Raw genomic sequence first — 6,742 nt, 5'->3', positions numbered from 1 at the left:
CGTGAGAGGCGAACGCTCTACCACTGAGCCATAACCCCAGCCGGGTTTTGGTTATTCTTAATCATTTGCATTCCACATAAAATCTGAATGAATTTCTCTAATTCTACTCAAAAATAGGGTAGTTTTCTGCTTCACACTCCATTGAATAAATATATCAATTTAGGATGACTTGATAGCTTTACAATATTGAGCTATTTATTTATTTTTGTGGTATTGGGAATTAAACCCAGGGGCACTTTATCACTAAGCAACATCCTCAGTGATTTTTTGAGACAGGATCTCATTAAATTGCCCAGGCTGGCCTTAAACATGATCTTCCTGCCTCAGCCTCCCAAATTGCAAGGATTATAGGCATGCACCATTACACCCAGCAATACTGAGCTTTTTAAATCCTTTAACCTGATATCTCTCCATATATTTAGGTCTTTCATAATTCCCTCAGAAAGTTGTATAGTTTTCTATACAAAATCTTCCACATACTTATTAGCTTTGTTCCTAGAAACTTTATATTTAAAAAAAATGTTTTTAGTTGTTGATGGACCTTTAGTTTATTTTGTTTATACATAGTGCTGAGAATTGAACCCAGAGCTTTATACATGCTAGGCAAGCACTCTACCACTGAGCTACAACCCCAGCCTAGCACTTGATATTTTTGATATTATTGTAACTATATTATTATTTTGTGGCATAAATATATAACCAGTTTAAATTTGATTGACTTTTAATAATTTTAAATGAGATTTTTTCAATATTTCATTTTGTTAATGACTGCTATATAGAAATGAAATTGATACTGTGTCCAGAAACTAAGCTAAACTATCTCATAAATTCTAACAATTTTTAAAATAGATAATATCATCTAGGTTGAGGCTGGTGTATTTATTGCTACCAGGATCCCATGGCTTCCTTGCTATGAAGTCACCATGCCTATATCCCCCATTAGAGCCATGGGCCTCTCACACAGTCCTCCCCATAGGGCTATCTTTTCTGAGTTTTAATAATTTATTAATTCCTTGTTTACGAGGCTTAGAGTTAGTAACAGCTTCCAATAGTTTTAACCCAAGCATAGTATCTTTTGTGTTTTCACTAAACCTTGCTCACAGCTTTGTTAATAATCCCTTTATTGGGCTAGGGATGTAACTCAGTTCACAGAGCTCTTGCCTGGCATACCTAATGCACTGGGTTTGATCCCCAGCACTGTAAAAAACAAATGAAATAATCCTTTATTAAACTTGTCTGGGTTGAGCTGGGTGCAGTAGTACACATCTGTAATCCCAGATGTTCCACAAGCTCAGGCAGTAGGATCCCACATCTGAGGCTAGCCTGGCCAATTAAGCAAGACCCTGTCTTAAGATAACAAATAGAGCTGGGAACAGTGGCTCAAGCCTGTAATCCCAGCACCTCAGGAGGCTGAGGCAAGAGGACTGCGAGTTCAAAACCTGCCTCAGCAATTTAGTGAGACCCTAAACAACTCAGCAAGATCCTGTCTCTAAATAAAATATAAAAAGAGCTGAGGGTCCAGGGGTTGTAGTTCAGTGGTAGAGCACTTGCTTAACTCATGTGAGGCACTGGAGGGTTTGATCCTCAGCACCACATAAAAATAAATAAATAAAATAAAGGTATTGTGTCCATCTACAACTAAAAAAAAAAAAAAAAAAAAATTAAAAAGGGAGGGGGACTAGGATGCAGCTCAGTGGTTAAGTGCCCTTGGATTTAATCCCTGGAAAGAAAGAAAAGAAAAAAGAAATAGAGGGCTGGGGATGTGGCTCAAGTGGTAGTGTGCTTGCCTAGAATGCATGAGGCACTGGGTTCGATTCTCAGCACCAAGTAAAAATAAAATAAAGATATTGTGTCCACCTAAAACGAATAAATAAATAAAAGAAATAGAAAAAAAACTTGGGATATGACTTAGCAATAGAGTACCCTAGGCTTTTTCCCCAGTGTAAGGAAAAACAAAACAAACTAAAAAACCTGACCTACTCAATTCCAGTTTTTAAGACACTAATTAATATGTTTTCTTCTATACTTCCCATCTTTTTGCCTTTCCTTGGTTAATTATGTTTGTTTTATGGTGCTAGGGATTGAACCCAGAACCTGACACATGCTAGGCAAGGACTCTATCACTGAGTTATATCTCTAGCCCTTATAGTTCATTCTTGATTTTCTTCTGATTCATTCTCCAAATCATAAAATCTATCTCAGCTGTGTCTAATATACTGAAGAATCCATAAACCAATTTCTTGGTTTTATTTATATCATTTTTCAATTCTAGAATTTCTACTGTCTCTTTTCTTGATTCTGTAATGATACTTTTTAATTTTTCAAGTTGTAGTTACTTGCTTATTCATAATAGGTATCTGGTAATACTACTACCTGCAGAACCTAGGACCTGTTTTCTGTTGTTTGTGGTAGTTTCTATTCATGGGATTTGTCTCCTTGTGAGACTGAGTGAATGCTAGACAATGCAATATTTTAAATATTTGTAGAAATATTTGTGGACATTGTTTACCTTTTTGTATATTCCTTTAGAGATTATTTATACTTGCATAGCAATGGCACTAATGTGACATAGGTATTGGGATATGACTTCATGTTATCTGTGTGATGCCAAGCATAGCTGAAGTCCATGCAGGTTTTCCTTTCTACAAATTTATCTTTTCTTCCTCAGAGAGCCCTGTAATGTCTCAAAACAAAGCCTGGAATGGTCTCCTTCCTTTAGCAGATCCTGGTCTTCAAATTTTGTACCTTTGGGTAGGTGCCATGGTGCATACCTATATATTAATCTCAGCCATTTAGGAGTTTGAGGCAGGATGTCAGCCTGGGCAACCTAGTGAGACCTCTCAAAATAAAATATAAAGAGAGCTAGGAATGTAGCTCAATGGCAAAGCACCCTTGGGTTCTATCTCCAGTACCATGAAAAAATTTTCTTTTTTCCTTTTGTACCTTTGACTCTCAAATCATTCCAACGTTATGTTCAAAATCTCAACAGCTTTAGGACATTAGCGAATACCTCCTTCTACTCCAAATGATGGGCTCCTCTCACTAGATTTTGCTTTCTTTCAATTTTTTGCCCAGTAATTTCTCACTATCTTGTTAGTTCTTTGATGCTTTTGATATGTACATTTTAAAAATACATATTTGGTTAAGGATTTTGTATCTGATTTACTACCTCTGGCATAACCAGAAGCTACGCACTTTCCATTAAGAGAAGAACACAATAATTCAACTGTTGCCAATAGGAAACAGCTGGGTCAAGTAAAGATGTTGCAAGATAAGAAATGTTTAAAAGTATATTACAAAGTAGGAGTAAGGAATGATGGTGTTGAACAGGAAAATGGTTAGTAGAGTTTAAGTGTCCCCCCCAAATTGATTAATGTTTCAGTTTAACATCAGAGTGTAAACTTCATAAGGGCAAACTTCATAAGGGCAAGTCAGTTTCTGTTTTCATTAATCAGTATTGAGGGTACACTCTATAGAAGCTCATACAATAATGAAATAAACAATGGAATAAACAGTATAAGATTGGGACTTAGCATTAGGACGAAGGAAGAAAACTCTTTGGGAATGCAAATAAACTTTGATGGAAAACAAGATGTCATAATTTTAAAACTGCAATGAATTTGAATCATTCTGGATCTTCAACTTACCCTGTGCTCTCAGACTAATTATTGACATTTTTTTAAAAATAGTTTTTAGTTTTGAAGGACCTTTATTTTGTTCCTTTATTTATATGTGGTGCTGAGAATTGAATCCAGTGCCTCACACATTGAGGCAACCTCTCTACCAGTGAGCCACAAATCCAGCCCAATTATTGACATTTTTAATGCCAGATTTTAATTCCATAAAATAACCATCATTTGATCAATCCTAAAGGTTTTTTATTATAAGCTTTCAGAGCTCTATGTTCTATTTCTTCATTGCTCTAGCTGCAGTTGCAATTTTACATGTTTTTATGATCGATTAATGTTTCAGTTTAACATCAGAGTGTAAACTTCATAAGGGCAAGTCAGTTTCTGTTTTCATTAAAGTAATCAGAATTGAGTGTACACTCTGTAGGAGCTCATACAATAATGAACAAGGTAGGTAAGGTAATCATTACCTTCCCACAGTTGTATAAGATACATTTAAGATATCGAATACTCAATAGATATTCGTTGAATAAGATTTTATAGAATCAAAATAACATGAATGCCAAAAACTCAAATGGTGAGAGGTTTATACAAAAAAATGTAGGTTCTTATTACTTTTTGAAGATTATTTGTTACATGGAAAAAATATAAATATGTATATAAAATAGTTGAAGCTAGAACAGGTCAAATATTGGTCTTATCCATAACACTGTTTAGTGCATTTGCAAAGAATGGGAGATAAGACTATTAACTGTAGGAAAAATGAAATGGAATATATCCAAACAATAAGCTGAATATTGAGAAAAAACTCTCATATTTCTTAATTTAAGATACTAAAATATGGTAACAAAAAAATTGTACCAAAGAAACATTCATTGAAAAGTGAATTACTTAAAAATAATACTCATAGGTTAAATGGCAAAGTTAAATATTCTGTTAAAAGTGACATTTTCTCCATTTTATATTTTCTTTACTAACAAACAAACAAACAAAGAACCCATAGATTTGTGTATGGGTCTCCCCCACAAGTTATCATGAGTAACTTCAAATCTATTTTTTAAATGTTTAAGCACTATAAAATTTATTATATCCCCCAATTAGTAACACTTTGCTACATTTATTTTAATGATTGATAACATATTGCCACAGTTGCTTTTTCTCTTTCCCCCAATCACAAGTAAACTGCAGATAGAATGACAGAATACCTTCCAAGAATGTCAGCATCCATCACTTAAGAACTAGGACATTTTACATAATTATGTCACACTCCAAATACTTTACATTGGAATAATGACAAAATCTAATATGTCAAGACTCCCAATCATCACAAATTTTCTAATTGTCCCCTTGGTAGCCACCTTCTTCCTCACTTTGATTCAGGATCCAAAACAAAATCACACATTCAATTTAGTTGTCTAGTCATTTTTATTCTAACAGTTTGAATATTTAGGGGTTTTGTTTGTTTGTTATGCAATGCTGGGGATTGAACCCAGGACAATGGCAGGCAAGAGCTCTACTATTGAGCTACATCCCCACTAGTCATTTTTATTCTAGAGCAACTCTATTGCTTTCATTTTCACAATACTGCTCTTTTAAAGAGTCCAGAAGAGCGGTTATTTCAACTACAATTGTCTGATTGTCTTTATCAGATTCAGGTTAAATAGTCTCAGCATTTTGGCTAGTGATGTTACAGCTTCCTCAAGTGCATTAGATCAGAAGTAATAGATACCTATTTTAAGGTAATTTCTTTGTAGATTTTTTGTTTTGTTTTCTTAAAAGACAGTCAAATAAAAATCCATTCCCTTTAAATATACTGCTAGTTTTGGGTTGCTGTAACACACCCTACCCCCATTCCTGCTTCTAAAGTGTACACAGGAAGCTAGCTGGGCATGGTGGCCATGCCATAATCCTAGAGACTTGGGAGGCAGAGGCAGGAGGATTGCAAGTTCAAGGCCAGCCTCAGCAATTTAGTGAGATCCTGTCTCAAAATTAAAAAAAAAAAAAAAATTAAAAAGGATGGGGATGTGGTTCAGTGGTTAAACACCCCTGGGTTCAGTCTTCAGTACCAAAAATTAAATATATGAATAAATAAATAAAGTGTCCGCAGGAGGAGTGGGAAAGACATTGGGTTGAAATCTGACATTTAAAGCAAACGGGCCAATAGTTAGTTGTTGGCCCCTTAGTAAACCTTTTAAAATCTTTATTTACATGAGGGTGGAGGGGAGTGAGCCAAAGAATGAGAGAGAGGAAAAAGAGATTGGGCTAGAAATTTTCCAAAGAGCCTTTGAATTCTAAAACTCATAACTGTGAAACCAATGTTTCGGTAGAGAGAGAACTGGATTTTGAATCAGGAGGCTGGGATCAGGAGCACAGCTATGCCACCTACCAGCTGTGTGAACATGGACAAGTCATTTAATCTCTCTAAGCCTTGGAGAGATTTACCTCGTAGAGTTGGGAAGGATTAAGGGGGTTACTGTATGTCAAAGTGTCTTAGAAACCCTGAAGAACTATCTGAACGTCAGGAATTATTTTAAATAACATAATTATTTTATAATTACATAATTATTTATATAATAATTGTTTTATAAAGTCTTCCTCTTTTTGAGCTAATTATTCGATAAAAAAAAATTTAAAAAGCAACCTAAAGTGAGTTTTAAAACCTAAAGTGAGTTTTAAAACCAGGAAATGATTGGGGGGGGGGCGGGGAGAGGCAGGAAATGCCAGACTATAATTGTGCATCATACTCAGTTTATAGAACTTAGTTTCATTCCATCAATGTGTTGATAATTAATTATACTGGCTAAAATTAGGAATAGGTACTCACTTGTTCTGATCGGTCTTCCATAAGGTCACTGTTCTTGGAATCCCAAAGTTTGAGGGACAAAACAGTGAACATCGCATATGATTATGGCAACAAGTATTTTAAAACTGATTTCCTCATTCAGTAAACACTTTCGTGTTAAGTAATCGGGTCCACCATGGAGGATGGCAAACCGAGGCACGTAACAAGTGGAAGTTTTCCTGGTTTTCAAGCAAGCAGGGGGAGCCCTGAAATGAAGTAAGCTTTAGTGGGTTGAAAGCATGACATTCTTCTCTGAGACAGACAGTGTCGC

This window comes from Callospermophilus lateralis, chromosome 3 (genome assembly GCF_048772815.1).
Source record: "Callospermophilus lateralis isolate mCalLat2 chromosome 3, mCalLat2.hap1, whole genome shotgun sequence".
Taxonomy (NCBI): domain Eukaryota; kingdom Metazoa; phylum Chordata; class Mammalia; order Rodentia; family Sciuridae; genus Callospermophilus; species Callospermophilus lateralis.
Note: the sequence above shows the minus strand (reverse complement) of the source record.